The sequence below is a fragment of the Spea bombifrons genome, chromosome 9 (assembly GCF_027358695.1).
Source record: "Spea bombifrons isolate aSpeBom1 chromosome 9, aSpeBom1.2.pri, whole genome shotgun sequence".
NCBI lineage: Eukaryota > Metazoa > Chordata > Amphibia > Anura > Pelobatidae > Spea > Spea bombifrons.
Genome location: NC_071095.1, coordinates 18159843 through 18184019, shown reverse-complemented (window position 1 = coordinate 18184019; position 24177 = coordinate 18159843). Strand labels below are relative to the sequence as shown.

The window sequence follows — 24177 nt, the reverse complement described above, 5'->3', positions numbered from 1 at the left end:
GTACTACACACACTGACCCCGGCACCATACATATACACACTGACACTACAGTACTACACACACACTGACCCCTGCACTATACATACACACACTGACACTACAGTACTACACACACTGACCCCGGCACTATACATATACACACTGACCCCGGCACTATACATACACACACTGACACTACAGTACTACACACACTGACCCTGGCACTATACATATACACACTGGCACTACAGCACTACGCACACTGACCCCGGCACTATACATATACACACACTGACACTACAGTACTATGCACACTGACCCCGGCACTATACATATACACACTGACACTACAGTACTACACACACTGACCCCGGCACTATACATATACACACTGACACTACAGCACTACGCACACTGACCCCGGCACTATACATATACACACACTGACACTACAGTACTACACACACTGACCCCGGCTCTATACATACACACACTGACGCTACAGTACTACACACACTGACCCTGGCTCTATACATATACACACTGACTCTACAGTCCTACACACACTGACCCCTGCACTATACATACACACACTGACACTACAGTACTACACACACTGACCCCGGCACTATACATATACACACTGACACTACAGTACTACACACACTGACCCCGGCACTATACATACACACACTGACACTACAGTACTACGCACACTGACCCCGGTACTATACATATACACACTGACCCCGGCACTATACATATACACACTGACACTACAGTACTACACACACTGACCCCGGCACTATACACATACACACTGACACTACAGTACTACACACACTGACTCCGGCTCTATACATATACACACTGACACTACAGTACTACATACATACACACACTGACTACAGTACTATACACACTGACCCCGGCACTATACATATACACACTGACACTACAGTACTACACACACTGACCCCGGCACTATACATACACACACTGACACTACAGTACTACACACACTGACCCCGGCACTATACATACACACACTAACACTACAGTACTACACACACTGACCCCGGCACTATAGATACACACACTGACACTACAGTACTACACACACTGACCCCGCCACTATACATACACACACTGACCCTACAGCACTATACGTACACACAGTGACCCCCAGCGCTATACGTACACACACCGACCCCCAGCGCTATACGTACACACACCGACCCCCAGCGCTATACGTACACACGCTGACCCCCAGCGCTATACGTACACACGCTGACCCCCAGCGCTATACGTACACACACTGACCCCCAGCGCTATACGTACACACACTGACCCCCAGCGCTATACGTACACACACTGACCCCCAGCGCTATATGTACACACATTGACCCCCAGCGCTATACGTACACACACAGACCCCCAGCGCTATATGTACACACACTGACCCCCAGCGCTATACGTACACACACTGACCCCCAGCGCTATATGTATACACGCTGACCCCCAGCGCTATACGTACACACGCTGACCCCAGCGCTATACGTACACACGCTGACCCCCAGCGCTATACGTACACACGCTGACCCCAGCGATATACGTACACACACTGACTCCCAGCGCTATACGTACACACACTGACCCCCAGCGCTATACGTACACACACTGACCCCCAGCGCTATACGTACACACGCTGACCCCCAGCGCTATACGTACACACACTGACCCCCAGCGCTATACGTACACACACTGACCCCCAGCGCTATACGTACACACGCTGACCCCCAGCGCTATACGTACACACACTGACCACACGCTTACACTCCAGCATTACAAACACGCTGGCGCTCCAGTGCTATACGTACACACGCTGGCGCTCCAGTGCTATACGTACACACGCTGGCGCTCCGGTGCTATACGTACACACGCTGACACTCCAGTACTACACACACGCCGGTGCTCCGGTGCTATACGTACACAAGCTGACACTCCAGCACTACACACACTCAAAATGACTCCCATTATGTTGCGTTACATTTATTTATAAAGCACCAGTAGATTGCGTAGCGTTGTTAAATAATTTAATGTTACAGATGTACTCTATAGTGTAATATACGCACTCGCATACACTACCCCTCACCTCGTGGAGAGCGGCCACGCCGCTACCTGTCTTCTGCTTTTTCACCCTAAGCTTTCCTGCGGCCGCACGGTGAGGAGAGTGCCGTGTATTACATGACCCCGCTGGCCGCCTCGCGGCACCCGCAGGAAAGCATAGGGGGCCAGATTGATGATGGCTGCCCTGCAAGAGGCTGGGCGCCAGGAATGGGTTTGTCGAGCCCTGTTGTTATCTATCATTTATTGGTGGAGATCAGAGATATGCCGTCACGCGTCATGGTTGGGATGTCTGTGCTCATGGACACCCCTGCACCGTGTTAAGGTATTTATAATGCCGTTCTCTGTTCCTTCATACGTAGTGTGTACTTAATGATCGCTTTGACAGATGTATCTCAAACTTCTAAGTAGACTAGCTCATTCTTTTAATAGTCGGTTTTATTGAACAATAAAAATAATGGATGATGTCATGAAACCTTTTTTGTTTTATGCACCAATCATTAAGTGTAATCTGGACTCGTTCAACACAGATGCCGCTGCCAGCGAAGGAGTCCTGGCCATAAAAAGACAGGGTCCCCAGGCAGTCCAGGGGGGGCCGCCACGCAGAACGCACAAGGATCAGCCAAAAAAACAGGTATGAAAAGACCTCAATAGAATGTATGGAGCTTGATGCTCATCAGGATTCTTTACTTAAACTCATACTATTCTCAATTTTCAATGCCAAATAGTGTTCCTTGGGTCATGGATGATTATCTGGGTTATCGTATCGGCTGAGCTGTAGATTTCTTTTTAATTTAGCACTTTTGTTTTTTTTAAAGAGAATATTTCATTTTCTGCAGCCACAGTTTCTGTGCCTCTTTATTTGAACTGTTTATTTGAGTTATTGTTTTAAGCATATATTTATTTATGTCGATAAACGAGACTATGAAATAATTGGTGTGATACTGATTTGGTTTTTTTCTTGGCCGCAGGACAGAAACCAACGTCCAGGACGAGCTGGACAGGAGGACCCGCCGACAAGACGCTGTGTTAGCCAACTCTTCTTCTACAGAGAACGAGGTCTGATCTCCTCGGACAGCTTAAAGAAAAAAAGCATGAAAATTTAAAACAATAAGAATAACGACCTGATGTAACCCAGGCGGCTCTGCACACAGTAGATACTGCTTCTGGATCGGACATTCTGTATGTTGGCGGAGAAGTCCCTGCCAAGCGAAGAGTGACTCTAACCTCTCTACCCCCCTAAAAATGAGAGAGTTGCTGCGGCATTGGGCTCTGTCACCCACCGTGTTTATTCCAATGACATTCGGATGGATAGAAGATCAACCGTGTTGTTTTGTAGATTAGCGTTCAGAGGGCTTCCAGGTACCCTCCATCGAGTTTGAGGGTGTTTTGTTGTTATCAGTATATAATTACCTATTCATTAAAACCATTGATGGACGTATTAACGAATAAAAGAAACGTTGCAGAATTCGGTTAATAAATGCTGCGGCAAATTCAATTTCCAACCACGCATGGCTGCGGTGTCGTTATTGGCGTGGTGTCATTTGGGGGATCTCCTCCAGGAACGGGTAGTGGGGGGGCCATGACAGCAGAAAAGCTTGGATGTTGGAATAGAGATTGGGGTGAGGCATTTGTCCCCCCCCCCCATCCTGCCACACATTTGCTGGTTATTGCGGGAATGAAAGGGTCTTGTATGGGCAATTTATGACTTCTTTTATGTTGATTGTCACAGACGAAAGTAAAAATGCACTACACATAGACTCATCGCCCACAATGTGCCCGCTTTATACCGCTGGCTCCCCCGGCTTCCCCGTTATACCCAGCGGTCTGAGCGTTACTGGGATCTGCTGCTTCAGTGTCACTTTGCGCTGGTCTCAGATTTGGTTTGCTCTCCCATGTATTACGGTATGTATCTTGTGGTGGAGTTGAGTATTGATTCCTCTAATGTTACTTTGGTTATGTTACGGGGTTAAATAGAAACATAGAAAGTGACGGCAGATAAGAACCAGTAGGCCCATCCAGTCTGCCCAACCTCTGAGTGCTTTCCTTTAGTACTTGCCTTTATCCTATATCTAGCTTGGCCTTATGCCTATCCCATGCTTGCTTAAATGACTTCACTGTATTAACATCTACCACCTCTGCTGGGAGGCTATTCCATGCGTCCACCACCCTATTCCCTACAGTCCTATTGGAGGATGGCAATTCAGAAATGCCTCAAAGTGTTATATTCTATCACCCCTCCAGTGGATTTATCTCCTCCTTCCCAGCCAATCAACACATCAACAGTGACTCTCCTTGTCCGAACTCGTAACTGCAACTCCCCCAAATAATTTTACTGTCCCTTGAAGATCCGAGAAAATCAACGTGTGTTTCTATAATAAAAACATCCTGTCTGTAAAAACTGCTGTGAATGAGTTTATTTTATGTGATCCAGATTGGAAGACTAGCCGAGCATCACCAAACCACCCAATGTTTCACTGAAAAGCTGCGGTTTATACAAGAAACTCAAAATAAACACAAAAGGAGTTTCATTTTGACGATAAAGTAAAGTTTTTATTTACATAGAATTATAAACGCATCATCTTTGAGATATTTCAGGCATCTAAACTCTTAGAAAAACACAAAGTGACAGAGGGATTCCCACTAGAAATGGGGCATTTTGGGAGACGTTCATCACTCAGGCACGATTCACATCCACAATGGGGAGATTCTCTTGGTTCCTTTCGCGCCGGTGGGCATTTTAGCAGAAGACCTCAGGGACTGTTGTGCGCTCTCAGCCGGTGAGCACCTGGGGGTCAGAGACAGAAGCATATTCAAAATTCATGATTTTGTTAAAAATACATAATTCTTTATTAGCGAGTTGTTCAAGTAGGTGTCTCTGCTGGGTTACAACGTGACTGATACATGAACCATGCCAACTGAGCACCGACAAATAAGGGAGAAGACAAATCCACCCCGCAGCCGCCGGCCGCAACCAATTAACCTTGTGGCGCGGTCCATAGGGAACGATGCCTCTAATGAGAGGTTTGTGGGTTCGATCCCGACCTCAGGCACTTAGGCTGCTCAACAAACTGGAAAATCTAATAATGAATCAATGAACCGCCCGCTCTTCTTACTGCCCCCCTGTCCACTTTATTAACGCAGTGAGAGACCGCTTAGACATTCCAAGGCTGGCACTTTAATCTGGTTTAAAATCCCCGTCCCAGCGGAATCCCCTTCCATCATTCAGAAGCAGCAGCAGCAGCGAGATGAGATCCTGCATTCCATCGTAACATGAAGGGCAGCTTGCCTGTAAATAAAGTGTTACTTATCAGTATAAAACATACAAAATACCCAATTTCTAACTAGAGAGCAACATATTCATTTGCTAATTTATTTGATCTAAACCTACACAGAACTATTATTACACAGATAACTTTTTTAAAGGCTATGAAGCTGTGTGAATGGCAGGGATCACCGAGTGCCGTCAGTATCAGGAATGGATGAAAATCGGCTTAAAAGACAAGTTTTATTTTTTTTTTGCCACGAACTCAAAATTAAAAGTGGCGCACCGTGTACAGAGCAGGACCAGCAACACCGAGGACCAGAGTTCGAATCCACCCAGAGGAAGATGACGGCCGACTAAATCAAGGTAAGAATCGAGTAATAAAACTTCTTTCCGGCAGCTCCTCCTCCAGGGAATGACGACATCAACGGAAACAGCCATCTGAAAAAAATAAATAAATAAAATTCATATTTATTCAAGCCGACAATCAATATTTGCATAATCACTTTGTACCGCCCAAATCGGGCACCTGTGTAAAAGGGGCGGGGACATGGTAATTAGTGGGTGGATCCGCACATGACATCATACTGTCTGTCAAATTCCATTGGTCAGATCAACATGTGACATCGTATCACCGCCCCTTTTTTGGGCGGTCTAGAACAATTTATGGGCGTTCCTTAATTTGAATGACAGGAGCTTTGAAATATGTCAATCACCAACTTTGACAGGCAGAGCGACCAATAAGAGAGCAGGAAAGTCAGTAGTTTTCTCTGTTCCAGCCACATCTACGCAAACATGTATTTTTACTCCGTATCTGCCGACTTTTTAGCATTTTTCTATTTATCCCCCCCCCTCTATTAACAGCTAGAATCAGACTGTGAAGGAAGCGCGCGGACTGCGCTCACAAAACCGAATCAATGACTCAAAACAGAGCGAATCCTTACCTGATAACTCGAGCCCGGCGCGGAAGGCAGGAACCCAGTGGGCGGAGCAGGGAGAAAACACGACCTTTGGTGTGACGTAGCTGCTAAAGCGAACATTTGATTGGCTGAGGAAAGAAAAGGCAGACCGGGTTACCTGCACAGAGAACTTGGCTGTGGTAGAGAGCGGTTTGCGAAAGCAGAGCTCCCTGTCCGCTCCTGCAATGTTCCAGGGCACGAAGCCGGCACCTACCCCGCCTGGGGCTCGCTGCATGCTCCTCAGCCGGCACCTACCCCGCCTGGGGCTCGCTGCATGCTCCTCAGCCGGCACCTACCCCGCCTGGGGCTCGCTGCATTCTCCTCAGCCGGCACCTACCCCGCCTGGGGCTCGCTGCATTCTCCTCAGCCGGCACCTACCCCGCCTGGGGCTCGCTGCATGCTCCTCAGCCGGCACCTACCCCGCCTGGGGCTCGCTGCATTCTCCTCAGCCGGCACCTACCCCGCCTGGGGCTCGCTGCATGCTCCTCAGCCGGCACCTACCCCGCCTGGGGCTCGCTGCATGCTCCTCAGCCGGCACGAACTCGTGGGTATGCGCGCCAATTGCGAACGGCACTCGGGGGGTCCCTCAGGTTTGAGGGGGCGGCAGAAGACACGGATGGTTTTGAGGAAGAGGCTTCTACGGCTTCCATGGTATCCGGGACCAGCAGCCCTCACCAGCCCGCCACAGAGCCTGCAATGCAGAGACCGGGGATAAGAGGCTTCATCTGCGACCTGGAATACATCTTAAAATGCACACAAGTGGTAAGAGATTGGGGTACATGAGGGTTCGGTATCCGGTGATAAACGGGTTTGTGTTCTGAGTGCTCGTCCGCTCTACTGCTACAGAGGGGGGAAGAGTATCGGGTATAAAGGGGACCGTCCCGCCCTCCAGGTGCAGATGGTTCAGTCCGGGAAATAAACTTGGAACCAACTTATTTTTAAGGCAAAAAAGCGTGTAAAAAGCCAGTTCTTTTTCCCGGGGAGTTTCAATTTAACCCTGCCTGGGACCCGAATTACGGCGCAGGTGTCTGGTGGACCCACCCTGGGGTAATTGATTAATTGATCCGGTGGACCCCACCCTGCCGGGCGGTGGATTAATTGACCTGCGTGCTCCACCCGTTGCTTTCCTTGGTTTTCATGAGAAGCGCAGACGCCGTGTGGGATTGTTAACCTGGTTTCACAGAACTTACCCGAGTTTACCCGCCGGGTCATTGCCTTAACGAGTTTGTCTTACCTGTTACCGAGTTGCGCTGTGACCTGGATGCTCGGGACCAGAGGGTTTGGTAAGGCTGCTGGCCGGGAACCTGTGTAAAGAAACGCAGTGTCTGGTTTGGCGTTTATGCATCGGGTGAGTGTGCTGTATATATTCTGTGTGTATATATTATATTTATTATATTCTATACATCCTGTCATACAGATATAAGCGTTATCTCACCTGGCTCCCGGGATCTCCCGCGCCGGTATCTGCGCCGTCGGCGGCCCCTGTAAGAGAAAAGCGATAACCCGTAAGCATGGATGTGATCCGGTATATATCGAGCTGATGATCCGGGCGGAGAGTCGGTGCCGCTCGGGTTACCTGTGAGAAGCCGCTCTATCTGCCGGTCGGGATCTCTCCTCGGGAGGCCGCCGTGCGCTCCGGGTCCACGCGCTCTACTGACCGCCTAAAGGCCGGGTTGGGTTTCTGTAGCCCCTTAAATACGGCCCTGGAAGCCCAACCGCTCAGGTGCCGCTCGGGAGACAATAACGAGGAAATTAACCCCAAAAGTGCCGAGTTACCCGCTGGGATCATACAGCAGCCCACGGAGCCGGGTAACAAAGGGTTAACTCTGATTAAAGACATTTCTTAAACGATCAGTTTTGGGGTTTTCTCCATTTTTTAATAGGGATTTTTTTTCTATCAAACAGCGCCCATTGTGCATAAAGAAGGATTCCGGCGCAAACGGTTAAAGCGGATCAATCGGCAGGAACGTTCCATTGGTTGCTATGGGGATTGCTCCACTTCTGCCGCTGCACCGGAGTTATTCTTTATACACATTGCCCGCTGTGGGTAGAGAAATCAAACCCTGTTTAAACTGGGAGAAAACCAGTAGCCAGAAGTATAGAAAGTACTAAAACCAGATGTGGGGGCTTTCCCTTTAACAATGAGTAGTGTTTGTCATACAGGTGCAGGGGCCTCACCTTTTCACCCCTGCCATTTAGTGTGTAATATAGGAGACGGGGTATTTAATTACTGCTGCCCCCGGGGTTACGCAGTGGAGACCCCGTGGGGATTAAATGCCCCTGTAGGAGTGCATTGGAAGCGACAGAGGGGCTTTTGGATTTGGGATGATCCGGCCGGCTCGGGGTTAACCCTGGAATGTGCATTCGGAGGCTCCTTACAGCCGATGCCCGGCTTCCTTCTCTTCTAAACTATGCGTTTATCCCGTTATTACAACCCGCTATAAAATACGCATTGTCAGGGGTTCCATGTTTCTTCCTCGTCTATGAGAGCCGTCAGGCCGTCCGCTCGATATTCCTTCTGTAAGCACTTGGTCGTTGGTCTCGTCTTCTATTCAGGAGCCGTATCCCCGTCCCCTGCATGTTTATATTCCCTCGCTCTATAACCTGTACCACTTCTGCTGGGAAGCTGTTCCACTTATCTACCACCCTATTTCTAAGTAGTTTATACAGTGAGGGAATGTAAATAAGTGGAACAGCCTCCCAGCAGAAGTGGTAGAGGTTATACAGTGAGGGGATGTAAACATGCAGGGGACGGGGATACGGCTCCTGAATATAAGACGAGACCAACGACCGAGTGCTTACAGAAGGAATATCGATCAGACGGCTCTCATAGACGAGGAAGAAACGTCACATAAACTGCCCTGTCATATGTATAAATAATAGCCTTTGTCTAAAATGAGAGGCTCAGAAGTAATGCAAGAAGTTCTACTTTACTGAGTGGGTGGTAGATAAGTGGAACTGCCACCCAGCAGAAGTGGTAGCGGCAAAGAGAGAGAATGTAATACATTTCTGCTGGGAGGCTGTTCCACTTATCTACCACCCACTCAGTAAAGTAGAACTTCTTGCATTACTTCTGAGCCTCTCATTTTAGACAAAGGCTATTATTTATACATATGACAGGGCAGTGTATGCATTATGCTGGGGGTGGAAGATTTTCACTGATTTACTGATATTACTCTGGATTATGAAGGGCCGACTCCAGCGAGCTTCTCCTGCAGAGAGAGCCCCGCAGGCCCTGCATAATGCATAGTTTAATTTAGCAGCGTCTGCCTGGACTGTTAGTGTATATGGGCGTTTTATGCAGTGGGATATTACGTGGGTGTATATGGGCCTTTATGTAGTGTGATATAACGGGGGTGTATATGGGCGTTTATGCAATGGGATATGACGGTGTATATGGGCGTTTTGTAACGTTAGGTATCGTGGGTGTATATGGGCGTTATGTATCGTGGGTGTATGTGGGCGTTTTATGCGCTTTATGCGATGTGATGTAATGGGGGTGTATATGGGCATTTATGCGCGTTATGTAGTGTGATATAACATGGGTGTATATGCGCGTTATGTAACGTGGGTGTTTATGCGCGTTGTGTAGCGTGAGATAACGTGGGTGTATATGAGCGTTTATGCGCGCTTTGTGTAGCGTGATATAACGTTTGTGTGTGTATATGGGCGTTATGTAATGTGATATAACGTGGGTGTTTATGTAATGGGATATAACGGGGGTGTATATGGGCGTTTATGCAATGGGATATAACGGGGATGTATATGGGCGTTGTGTAGTGTGATATAACGGGGGTGTATATGCGCGTTTATGCAATGGGATATAACGGGGATGTATATGGGCGTTGTGTAGCGTGATATAACGGGGGTGTATATGCGCGTTTATGCAATGGGATATAACGGGGGTGTATGTGGGCGTTATGTAGTATGATATAACGTGGGTGTATATGCGTGTTATGTAGTGGGTGTATATGCGTGTTATGTAGCGTGATATAACGTGGGTGTATATGGGCGTTATGTAGTGTGATATAACGTGGGTGTATATGCGTGTTATGTAGTGTGATATAACGTGGGTGTATATGCGTGTTATGTAGTGTGTTATGTAGTGTGATATAACGTGGGTGTATATGCGTGTTATGTAGTGTGTTATGTAGTGTGATATAACGTGGGTGTATATGCCTGTTATGTAGTGTGTTATGTAGTGTGATATAACGTGGGTGTATATGCGTGTTATGTAGCGTGATATAACGTGGGTGTATGTGGCACCCGCAGTAAAAGCATAGGGTGTCAGATTGATGACCCTTTCCTGTAAACCTCCGCTGTGTAAAATAACCCACGGCTTCTGCGGACAGATTGCTTGAGCGTTGCTGCTGATTTTACTATACATTGTGCAGGGCCCGCTCACAGGGGCGAGCGCTTCATAATACATCGGAACGTAAAGAAACGTCCAAAACCTTACTGGTGGGCTGTATTCACTAAACCTGGCGTCTGCTAACCCCTGATGTCACTCTGTATTCTGAAGGGCAGGCATCCGGGGGTTTAAAGTGTAAGCTCCTGTGCTCGCAAATACACCCCCATGTACAGAATGAAATGAGGACCCGCAGGAAGCCCCTAAACCTGTATAAATCATATCTGTGCATTAAGGAGAGTCAGCGTGGGCTATTAGCGCGAGAGGCTGAGAAGCTTCCATCTGTGTCTGCGTCTCGATATTTCTTTGTATCCTGGGCCGGGGCTGTGACCCGCCGGGTGTCTGGGTGCTGGGAGGGTTTGGGGGCTGTGACCCGCCGGGTGTCTGGGTGCTGGGAGGGTTTGGGGGCTGTGACCCGCCGGGCGTCTGGGTGCTGGGAGGGTTTGGGGGCTGTGACCCGCCGGGCGTCTGGGTGCTGGGAGGGTGTGGATGATGCGCGACTGCGGCTCCCGGCGATGTCACAGATCTTGTTATCCAATGAAGTCTGTCCCTCAATGGACTTTCATGCGTCTGTCCCCGGCGGGGTTATTAAGACCGAGCCGTTCTATCGTTCAGCGCAGGCTGTATAAGGAGTCTGATCAAACGGCCGCCTGGAGACTCCGTAGAATCCGAGTCGTGGAGCTGTTGGGAATCTCGTTTAATGCGATTTAATGAAATGTGAGAATTTACCCCGTTCTGCAGAAATCGGAAAGAATGATTTCTCGTCTCTGCGCTTTTTCTGGGGATTTCCTCGTTAATACGGAATATTTTCGTGAGAAGCGGCGTATTTCCAGAATCGCTCGGCCCGTTAGTGTCTCGGCGGACAGACACACAGAAGGCCGCGTCTTCGCCCCATTTAGAAGGTAAATGCCGTTTAAAAGCCTTTAACCCTTTCATGCAGGGCCGTTTCCGCTCGGCAGGCGTACAGGGCGATACGCGGTAAGTACTCAAGACTTTACGGACGCTTGGAGGAACGTCGGCAGGTACACAGAGAAGCCGATCTCCTTGGTGTCGCTTTATTCTAGTCCTGGCCCTCCCGGACGGTGCCGGCAGCCCCACGGGAGCCTTGAGCGCAGTTTAGGTAGCGGCCTCCTAACGGGTCTGGGATAAACGTCACTTCTGTCTCTTCGTCTGTCTGCAGAAGAACCTTATCTGCTGCCCCAGTTTATTAAACCCCGGGGGGGGCAGCAGTCGTATTTAACCCCTGGAAGAACCGCAGAGCCGGAACTCCTAAACCCAACTTCCTCGGCTTGGATCGTCGGGTCCGTCGGAAAGAAATGTTTCCAAAAACTAGAATCCGAAAACCACTAAAAACGAATAAATCCTAGAATATTGGACTCGAGCCGGAAGATAACTGCAGCCGCCGTCCGCCCCGTAAGCGGTTGTTTGCTGAGCGGATTACGGGACGGACGCCGTCTACAGTTATCTGCCACACGTTATATCTAATGCATATCATTTATATCCAGGGGTGTCTAACTCCAGCCCCCGAGGGCCACAAATAGACCAGGATTTTGATGTCGCTGAACACACACATGATGTAATATGTTCCGAACAACTGCATTGAGCTGCTAGTGCCCGTCCTGGATATCCAGAAAGCCTGGCCTGGTTGTGGCCCCCGGGGCCTGGAGTTGGACCCCCCTGTTTCTAGTAAATGCCAGTCTGATCTCCGCTGTCTCCTGTCTGCAGCTCCCGGCTCTTCTCTCCTCCATCTGTATCGAGAGCATCATGGAGCGCTTCCCCCGCGGGGGACTCTATTTCTCGGAGTTCGTGGTGACCGGAGTTCCGCTGGTGATGTTCAGCCTCCGCCTGCGCGCCAAGGTGCCGCACGTCAACTGGGACCCCGCGGTGAGTTCAATAAATCTCTCTGCACTCGGCTTTTACTGTAACGTGCTGTTTGGTGTAGGTTGGGTTAATGCAATAACTGATGTTTCCTATTCTGTGCAGCTCTGTAACCCAACATTTATTACGAGCCGTAATGTATGATTGGCGGCAGAAAATGCCCCGAGAAGGGAGCCGCTGCCTGATTCAGGGGCTCGTCGCTCACTTTGTCGACTGCGTGTGAAGCTGGAGCGCGCAAAACATTATCCTGCAGCCTCATGAGTAGAGAGGAAAGGGAACTTTTCGAGGCTGTGCAGTGACTCGGCGCTGGCTTCGGTCCGACTGCCGACGGCTTCCTGCTCAACTCCGGCGACTGCTTGGGGCCCCTCGACAGAAGAGAACTGAACAGGTAAGAGACGCGTTCCTCTCTATTTTACATCTAATAGAAATGAATACAAAGAATAATGCGATCTGAGGATGTGGCATTTATTACGACTAAAGATGGGGCTGGAGAGAATATTTGTTGGGTCGGAACCCCAAGAATCTCGAGCCGTTCCTGTCCGGCTACCTGCTTTACATACGGCTCCGAGCTCCTGATTCGCATTTTATCTGCTTGCTGCGTCTCTTGTTATATTTATTATTAGTATTATATTGGTGCTCCTCGTGAAAATGCATATTCCTGCATCTGTACACAAAATATACGGAAATATGCGCGTTATGTAAGGTTATTTTACGTGGGTGTATATGCGCGTCATGTAGTGTGGGTGTATATGCGCGTCATGTAGTGTGTGTGTGTATATGTGCGTCGTGTAATATAATTCCAAAATAAAGAAGCAGGAATCGGCACTTAAATGGTAAGGTGAGTTTATTGCACGCGGCCTGAATGAAATAAACTCGCCTTACCATTTGTGTGCGGATTCCTGCTTCTTTATTTTTTGGATTTATTGAAGGACTTGGTGGTATTCTGGCTCCTGCGCCATCTCACAACTGAGTGCTGTTCAATGTTGTCTAACATGGTGTATATGTGCGTTGTGATATTACGTGGGTGTATATGTGCGTTTTGTAATGTAGTGTGATATAACGTGGGTGTATATGGGCGTTATGTACTGTGATATTAGGTGGGTGTATATGCGCGTTATGTGATATAACGTGGGTGTGTATATATATATATATGTATATATATGGTGTTATGTAATGTGATATTACATGGGTGTATATGGGCGTTATGCAGTGTGATATTACGTGGGTGTACATGCATGTTACGTAGTGTGATATAACGTGGGTGTATATGCGCTTTATGTATAGTGATATTATGTGGGTTTATATGCGCGTTATGTAATGTGATATAACGGGGTGTATATGCGCGTTATGTAATGTGATATAACGGGGGTATATATGTAATGTGATATAACGGGGGTGTATATGCGCGTTATGTAATGTGATATAACGGGGGTATATATATATATGTGTGTGTATATGCACGTTATGTAATGTGATATAACGGGGGTGTATATGCGCGTTATGTAATGTGATATAACGGGGGTATATATATATATGTGTGTTATGTAATGTGATATAACGGGGGTGTATATGCGTGTTGTGACATAACGGGGCTGTATATATATATGTGTGTTATGTAATGTGATATAACAGGGGTGTATATATATATATATGGGTGTTATGTTATGTAACGGAGATCGCATTTCTGGCTGAAACAATGACTGCTCTCCCCGCTGAGCCGATGCTTTGCTGTTTGCATCAGCAGCTTCGGGGTTAATGAAGGGGCAGAAGCTGTAATTTGCCTGTTTTGCTGCCATCTAGAAATCTGCCGACCGTGTCGGGTTTCCATCGTCAGGCGAGGAAATAAAACCCGCCGGCTGCGGCTCCGGGGTGGCTTTTGCTGAGCTGTTTATACAGATGTGGAACTCGTATTCTGCGGGGCCCTTGGAGGAATAGAATGTGTTTGCTTGCTGCTCCCTTATTGCCCGATGATGGTCTGTTAGGAGTTTGTGGCATACGAGGGGTTAATACTGTTAAATGGTGTAACACGGTACATGCACACGCCCTCGGGATACGTTACCGGGAAGCTTTACCGTGCTGTCTGTCTCTGGCGCGGTGTCACACGCAGCGGATACCGGCTGGGGAGGAATTATAACGCGGGGTTCCTGTGTGTCCAGGCGGAGTTGAGGGGAGATTTCCTAAAACAAGAGAAATTCCAGTAAGACGGAGAACGATAAAGAATCCCCCCAAGTAAAAAGCAGTCTGCGTTACCCAATAATGGGGTTATTTACCCCGGGGGTCCCTGCGGAGGGGAGCGTGAAGCTGACGACCGGAGTAGGGGGTCCCATCTAGCATAAGTCCGGTTTACAGGTGATTTCCTAATTCCTCCCCGTACGCCGTTCTGTATAAGTGATAATTCTGGTGGTAAAAGTGGAGTAATCACCATAGCAACCAATACACCGTTCCTGCCAATTGCTCCTCTTCTACATTCTGCACCAGAATCGCTCCTTATACAGAAATCCCACAATCCCCAAATCCTTTCCTCCTATTTATTAAAATCTACTCTTCTCCCCCCAAACCTCCATAACCAGCCACAAAATAACGTTCATAGTGCTGGGAGTGATGGGATTGGGGGCTCGGCTTTCCTGTAAACCTCTGTTGTGTCAAATAACCCACGGCTTCCCGGGACAGATTGCTTGAGCGTTGCTGCAGATTTTACTATACATTGTGCAGGGCCCGCTCCTGGGGCGAGCGCTTCATAATACATCGGAACGTAAAGAAACATCCAAAACCTTACTGGTGGGCTGTATTCACTAAACCTGGCGTCTGTTAACCCCTGATGTCACTCTGTATTCTGAAGGCATCGGGGGATTGAAGCTTAAGCTCCTGTGCTCGCAGATACACCCCCATGTACAGAATGCAATGAGGACCCGCAGGAAGGCCCTAAACCTGTATAAATCATATCTGTGCATTAAGCACGGGACTGGAAGCTTTTATTGTATTCCGCCGGATTAACCGGCTGGGTGAGAGTCTCCTCTGTAGCTTGTCCTTCACCGGCGGGTGGTTAGTCGCCGTCCCCTCTATTCATGCGCGGGGCGGTAATAGGAGAGGGAGAAGAGAGCGTTAAGCAGAAGGCTGAGGTGAGTTTTCCTGCCCTGATTAGGTGCCCAAAACGGCCAATGACTGAACAGTCGCCCGTGATTCCTGCTGTAACCACTCTGAAATTAATCAATCAGATTCGGGCCCCGTATTCCCGTCCCCTGCGTGTTTTATATAACCTCTACTGAGAAATCAGGTAGTAGATAAGTGGAACAGCCTGCCAGTAGAAGTGTATTACATTCTCTCGCTGTATTTGCCGCTACCACTTCTTCTGTGAGGCAGTTCCGTTTATCAACCACCTTCTCGGTAAAGTGAAACTTCCTGATATTCCTTCTAAGCCTCTGACTCTCTGGTTTCAAATGACGGTCTCTTATTCTAATGTTTCTCCTCCTTTGTACTTTAACGCAGTTCCTCCCCGTACGCTCCGGGTTACATGAGGCCGTCGGGCGTTCTGTGTAAGTGATAATTCTGGTGGTAAAAGTGGAGTAATCACCATAGCAACTAATGCACCGTTCCTGCCAATTACTCCACTTCATTCTGCGCCAGAATCGCTCCTTATACAGAACGCCCGTTCCTTCCCTGCACGGAGATCTGCAGCTTCTACATTATTTACATTTCTATTCCCCCCCCTCAAACCCCCACTAATGGTATAATCCACCCCCCAACTCCCCCAATACTTGGGTTTAATTCCCTCCATATCCAGGAAGCCTCTAATCACTGAAACAAGTGAATTCACCCCAAAAAAGTAAAAATATTTCCTGAGCTTCCCTTTTCCAGCCTCCTTCTGATAGAGCTCATCAGAAACGGGGAATTAAAAAAAACACACTCACTGGTTAAAGGGAACCAAGTGGAGTAATCCCCATAGCAACCGACGCACCGTCCCTGCCAATTGCTCCACTTCTGCTCCTTATACAGAACGTCTGTTACTTAAATCTGTCAGTATTGGTAGTTGGTGGCATTAGTAGTGTTGCTGGTATTAGTGGTGTTAGTAGTGTTGGTGTTGGTGGTATTAGTAGTGTTAGTGTTGGTGGTATTAGTATTGTTTGTGGTATTATTAGTGGTGGACGGCAGCGATACTCTTGATAATTTCTTCTTTAGAAGTCTTAGCAACGATGTTCTCCTCCGTCTGTGACGGCCAAGACCTGACAGCTCTGCCCACCGAAGCAGAGGAGATTCCTGGTTTGGAAGCCGAGGTGGAGGCTTCTCGATAACCGCTTCTGCCGTCTCCTCCATCTGATCAGAAAAACGAGAACCATCTTCTAGCGGCAAGGGGGTCTTATTCTGAAACTTCCATGACTGCCGGATCCACTTCAGGTGCATCACAAACCTGATTAAAGTCAGTGTTGGTGGTATTAGTGGTGTTGGAGTTTGTGGTATTATTCGTGTTAGTGTTGGTGGTATGAGTAGTGTTAGTGGTTGGTGGTATTGTTAGCGTTGGTGGTATTAGTGGTGTTAGTGGTTGGTGGTATTGTTAGCGTTGGTGGTATTAGTAGTGTTGGTGGTATTAGTAGTGTTAGTGGTTGGTGGTATTAGTGGTGTTGGTGGTATTAGTAGTATTGTTGGTATTGGTATTAGTGTTAGTAGTATTACTGTCTGTGGCTGACACGGATCCTGCGGGGAAAGGGATTCACGGAGCTGGGAGATGCATCAGAGGGGAAAGCTCTTTGGTTTTTTCTGCACTATGCATGTTTATGAAGATGTCGCTCCAAAGTGTGACCCCCCCCCCCTTAGTGAGTGAGGTCAACCTGAAAGGCGGATGAACCTGTCCCGACGGGCCAGGTGTTTGTTTCCCTTTGATGGCTTTAATCAGGTTTGTGATGCACCTGAAGTGGATCCGGCAGTCATGGAAGTTTCACAATAAGACCCCCTTGCCGCTAGAAGATGGTTCTCGTTTTTCTAATCAGATGGAGCGGCTATCGAGAAGCCTCCACCTCGGCTTCCAAACCAGGAATCTCCTCTGCTTCGGTGGGCAGAGCTGTCAGGTCTTGGCAGTCACAGACTGAGGAGAACATCGTTGCTAAGACTTCTAAAGAAGAAATTATCAAGAGTATCGCTGCCATCAAATTCGCCGTGGACTTCTTGTGTGATCCTTCTATCAAATCCATGAGTATGTCAGCCAGAGCTTCTGCTTTGTGTTGCTGTCAGAGGAGCTGTATGGTTGAATAGGCTACTTAATATCCCTTTCAGGGGCAGATCCATGTTTGGGGGAGATCTTGAATCCCAGTTAGAAAGAACTACAGGTGATTTTCTTTGAGGTATTCAGTGGTGAAAAGATTTCAGCTTTTCCGTCCGCACCTTCCTGGTCAGCACCAGGGATATGGCTCCAGCCACCCAAAGACTCACAGGGAGCGGGGACACAGAGGCCATTCCCTTGGCAAAAAAAGATTGTACGGATTCCTTTCCCAAACAGCCCCAGGATCCTAAGGGTTCGGCATAAGGGTGGGACGCCACCTGTATTCCAGTAGGAGGAAGGCCGGGGTTCTTCAGAAGGCTACCTGTTAGTTTCAGACCAGACTGGCTTCTGATGTCTCCTTCCCCAAGATCAGACCAGACGTGCCTTTCTTCTGTGCTCTATCAATCCGTTCCAAGACTTTCCGGCTATTATTATACCATCCCTGAGCTAGAAAAGAATTTTGGAATCTACTCTCGGGTTTTCCTGGTGCCAACAGCCGTTTCAGTCTTATATTGGACGTCTGTTATTTCAGATTCAGGATGGAGACTATAAAACCTGTCCTGGACACTTTATGCATCAACGACTTCTTGGTCTCCATAGACCTTAAAGATGCCTATCTTGTTCCTATCCTCTTGTCTCACCAAAAGGTTCTTTGTATAGCGATTCCTTGGGAGGCAGAGACTTATTTCTAGTTTCAGGCTCATCCATTTGGTCTTTGGCTGGCAAAATGGCTTCTGCAAGGTACGCAGTTCCCTGGGCTCTGGCCCACTTAAGAACGCTTTAGAATTATGTTTTGCATTGTTGGGACAGAAGCCTCGACTATCTCATTGTCTTATCCCAGACCTGGGATTTCCGGGGTTCTGCAAAATATCAAACAAATAAGCTTCAGTTATCCTCATAGCTCCTGACTGGCCAAACAGGATCTGTATGTGGACTTGATCTCCCTCCGTTCCAGATCTCTGCATCTTCTTCAGCAGATTTTGGATGCTGAAACTTTTTTTTGGGCTGAAGGGATTTCCGCTTCAGTTAGAGACCCTTCTTTTAAACCGCAAGCACATCGGCTCTCTGAGGTTACAATCTGGAAGAGGTTCCATTCTTGGTGCAGCTCTAAAGGTTTGTCCGCTACGCCATGTCTTCCTAACTTGATTTAAGCTTCTACCATTAAGGTCCATATTTCAGCCATCGGCACTTTTTGGGATATGAACCAGTCTCCCTGTCCGCAGTCAGGTGTATTTTCTAAAGCTCTAGTCTGGATTAGACCTCGTCCTATTTCCAAGATGGTTCCTTGGGACCTTAATCTGGTGCTTTACAGTCTCGTGTTCCTCTTCAATCGTTGTCTCCATCTTCTGTCCCTGAAGTCAGCATTTCTGGAATCCCTCGCCTCCGCCAGATGCCTGAGTGAGCGACAGACTGTCCATTAGGAACCCTTTCTGTGATTATTCGTGGATAAAGCGGGGCTTTCGTTACGTCCTGGGTTGTCACCCAAAGTCCTTTCAGCTTTCCCCAATAATCCAGACGTTGGTTGACCGACATTCTTTCCATCTCCTCAGGCGACGGGAGAGATTGCGCTGCATTCCCTGGGTTTGAAAAGGTGTCTTTGTTTATGTAGAGCGAGCCCGGTCCTTCCGGAAGTCTCTGCGGCTGTCTCTGGAATTTCCGAACGCTCTATCGCCAATTGGATTAACAGCCTGGCATTTTGAGCCGCGGGGAAGTCTCCGCCATCCGGGTCACTCAACTTGTGCAGATTCTGCCTCATTTCCAGTAAATCTGCTGCCCGGGGTAATTACTCCTATTACCCCGCATCGTACGCTCGTTTCTGTATCCGTGGAAGACGTTTCTGGTTCCCGACCCTTCGATGGTTTGTATATTTATCTATCGGGTCACCGGGGGCTGCAGGTCGGTTCCTACCGACAGCTTCTTTTCCCTGCTGGTGGCTGGTGATGCTTCTTCCCTCCCTTCTTTCTAATATTTTTACATCAAATATCCTTCTTTTGGGTTATTTTGTTACTAACCGGGGTTGTTCTAGAGGTGAGGGCTTAGTAGATAGGACCAGACTCTAAACTATCTATCATGTGGATACCGCATCACTTTAAGAAACCAGAGACTTGTTACAATCTTTTCCAGCGTCTTGGGCCGCAGATTATCGCTCTGGTCTTTGGGTCACATCGTGAATCGGCAACAAACTTCATTCCATGACTGATGTATCAGAGGGCTGGAGGACAGTCGGGGAACGTCTCCAGCAGATTGTCAGCTCTTGTGCCTTTACACACAGCATGGCCTTTGGCAGTAATGCTAAGAAAATGTATATAATAAAGTATAATATATATAAATGTACATTACAGGAGCAGGGATGGAAAGGAGTCTCATGAAGCAGACATGCGCCAGAATCTCACGTGTCTTCTTTTCGCGTAGGATTTGGTGAATTCGGGGTCAGCGCCCTGTTTTTCTTCATCGCCGCGGTAACTTTGGCCGCCATCAACCACAAGTCTGGCTCGGCGATCGCAGCAGCGGTAAGAGAATCTCTTCACTAACCTTTCCCAATCAAACCCAAACTGTACTTTTAACCCTTTTGTTGCTGCGGGCCGGGTTGGTGAACCGGAGTGTCTGTATTATGGTTAAATCTCGTAGCCACTAACATTCTGCTTGTAGCCCGAGAGCCACGTTACTCCAGCTGTGCAAAAAAGAAAATGGCGACTTCTGCAGCAGAATAATCTCCGTTTTATTAGACTAACGATCCCGAGAATCAACCTCCTTATCAAATCAGAAGCAGCGATGACCACGGAGCGTGTGAGTGAGACGCGGGCGGCAGTGCGGGGGTTAAGGGGAATGATAGACGGGTAAGGTGCGGGTCACAGCGGTTTAGGGGGTCTGAGATTAGGGGGGTGGGGAGCGGGAGAGAGAGCGGCATTCTTAGAAACCTCGTCTATATCTTTAGGCAGACAGTGAAGTCTGTTACATGCGGAGAATCCAGACATTAGAATCAAATCACGGAAACGTCATATGAAGCTGCGGTAACGCGACTCGAACCCGCTGCACATGTTTAGTCTGTGTCCTCAGTACTGAAATGGTTAAACGTCTTTATTTCACACGGTTTTGTGGTTTGTGTGTTTTGTTTTTTTTATAGCTCCCCGTCAGTGCTTTTATTCTGAGATCCCGATAGAGCGGCTTCTGGGGGGCAGTTGTTGTTGTTCTCATGGTCCGTCTGGGTGACTTGGTGGCCGTCGGGGGGGCAGCTGTTGTTCTCATGGTCCGTCTGGGTGACTTGGTTGCCGTCGGGGGGCAGTTGTTGTTGTTGTGCTCCGTCTGGGTTTCTGGCTGTCTGTCCGTTGATCGCACGGGATCGTATACACTCCATTTGCCGGTGTACCCGTGTGTGATGCGGTTCGGACCGGTCCTGGTTTACCGGTCGATAGTCTGTCCGGGATCGGTGGTTCGGATCTTATATTTTCCGGTTCCCTCTAGTGTAGCATTGACATCAATTAACCCTTTCAGCACTGAGGACACGGACTAAACATGCGCACCGGATTCGTGCCGCGTTACCGGAGCATCGTATGAAGTTTCCGTGATCCATTCTGGATGTCGCAGAACTCGCTATTTTTACAAAAAATTCTACGTTTCTTGTGGGATTAAAGCCCCGGAGGACAACAGCCCCTAAAGCTGTAACAATCATAATGTCCTCAGCAGCACAAAAACCGCTGGTGTTACGAGACAAGGCGACCCGCTATTAGGGGTTAATGGGTTAATCCCTACAGAAGCAGCAGAAGTTTAACAAAATGCTTTAAATGGTAAAGTAAATGCGGGTTTGAGGATGTGACGTGTGCTGCTGCAGAACATTTTACATACATGTAGCGTGTTTACACACGGTACTCACCTCTGGCACCCGATGTGTTAAACGAGCAGAACGAGTCACGGGATTTCCCCGAGGGCCACAACTAGACCAGGATTTTGATCTCGCTGAACACACACATGATGTAATATGTTCAGAGCAACTGCATTGAGCTGCCAGTGCCCGTCCTGGATATCCAGAAAGCCTGGCCTGGTTGTGGCCCCCGGGGCCTGGAGTTGGACCCCCCTGTTTCTAGTACATGCCAGTCTGATCTCCGCTGTCTCCTGTCTGCAGCTCCTGGCTCTTCTCTCCTCCGTCTGTATCGAGAGCATCATGGAGCGCTTCCCCGCGAGGGACTCTATTTCTCGGAGTTCTGATGGTGATGTTCGGCCTCCGCCTGCGCGCCAAGGTGCCGCACGTCAACTGGGACCCCGCGGTGAGTTTCATAAATCTCTCTGCACTCGGCTTTTACTGTAACGTGCTGTTTGGTGTAGGTTGGGTTAATGCAATAACTGATGTCTCCTATTCTGTACAGCTCTGTAATCCAACATTTTTTATGAGCCGTAATGTATGAACGGCGGCAGAAAATGCCCCGAGAAGGGAGCCGCTGCCTGATTCAGGGACTCGTCGCTCACTTTGCCGACTGTGTGTGAAGCTGGAGCGCGCAAAACATTATCCTGCAGCCTCATGAGTAGAGAAGAAAGGGAACTTTTCGAGGCTGTACAGCGACTTGGCGCTGGCTTCGGTCCGACTGCCGACGGCTTCCTGCTCAACTCCGGCGACTGCTTGGGGCCCCTCGACAGAAGAGACCTGAACAGGTAAGAGACGCGTTCCTCTCTATTTCACGTTTAATAGAAATGAATACAAAGAATAACGCGATCTGAGGATGTGGCATTTATTACGACTAAAGATGGGGCTGGAGAGAATATTTGTTGGGTCGGAACCCCAGAAATCTCGAGCCGTTCCTGTCCGGCTACCTGCTTTACATACGGCTCCGAGCTCCTGATTCACATTTTATCTGCTTGCTGCGTCTCTTGTTATATTTATTATATTGGTGCTCCTCATGAAAATGCATATTCCTGCATCTGTACACAAAAGAACCGGGGGCAGAATTCCAACAGATTACCCCCAGGGCATTTTCCCAATTCCTACTCTGCAGACCCCATGTCGTTGAACCCCTGGAGCTTCCCAGACAAAATATCTTCCCAGCAGAAATGTGTCATGTGACCCAAACGCCGGCACTGACAGCTTCACCAAAGAAGACAAACATTAGGTGCTTGCTTGCGTTTTGTGGCGCTCTTGCGTTGCGGGTTTGACCCTGCTCTTGCGTTGCGGGTTTGACGCCGCTCTTGCGTTGCGGGTTTGACGCCGCTCTTGCGTTGCGGGTTTGACCCTGCTCTTGCGTTGCGGGTTTGACCCTGCTCTTGCGTTGCGGGTTTGACGCCGCTCTTGCGCAGCGGTTTGTGCCGTGCGGGTTTTTGCGGTTTGTTGCATTTTCAGTGGAAGGGTCATTACCTTCACATTCTAGAGAATAAAGTTTCTTCACATTCTCGCCTCCCGCGGACGCTTCGAATATCCAAACCGTTTTATTTATATTTACAAAATGTCATTTAAAACCAGAAACTGCAACTTTGGCCATTTAATTACAATTTACAGATTTTTGGGCCGGATATTCAGTCCATAAAATGTGGTTCAGATTCTAAATCGTCGCTTATGTTTTGAAAGGGAAGGAATAAGTAAATAGAAAACGTCTTTGCTGTCAGGAGCTGCAGAGGCTCGACGTCTGATAGCTTTTAGTGGCCAGCATGTCCCAAACAGCATGTATATAATATATATGTATATTCGCTCGCTAAATCTATATAAATTAAGATATATAGTGTATGCAATGTGATATCATGTGGGTGTACATGTGCGTTGTTATGTAATGTGACATAACATGGGTGTATATGGGCGTTATGTAATGTGACATAACATGGGTGTATATGGGCGTTATGTAATGTGACATAACGTGGGTGTATATGGGTGTTATGTAATGTGACATAACGTGGGTGTATGTGCACGTTGATATGTAATGTGACATAACATGGGTGTATATGGGCGTAATGTGACATAACATGGGTGTATGCACGTTATGTAATGTGACATAACATGGGTGTATATGCGCGTTGGTATGTAATGGGATATAACGTGGGTGTATGTGCGCGTTATGTAATGTGATATAGCGTGGGTGTATATGCGCGTTATGGGATATAACGTGGGTGTATATGTGCGTTGTAATGTGATCAAGCGTGGGTGTATATGCACGTTATGTAATGTGATATAACGTGGGTGTATGTGCGTGTATGTTATGTAATGGGACATAACGTGGCTGTATATGCACGTTGATATGTAATGTGACATAACGTGGGTGTAAATGGGCGCTATTTAATGCTATATAACGTGGGTGTATATGCCTGTATGTTACATTATGGGACATAACGTGGG

The 24177-nt window shown here is 48.1% G+C and overlaps 1 pseudogene; it reads left to right on the top strand.

Moving 5' to 3' along the window:
* Window positions 1-6515: 6515 nt before the first annotated feature.
* LOC128504307 (uncharacterized) overlaps window positions 6516-24177 on the top strand; it is a 45135-nt pseudogene continuing 27473 nt past the window's right edge.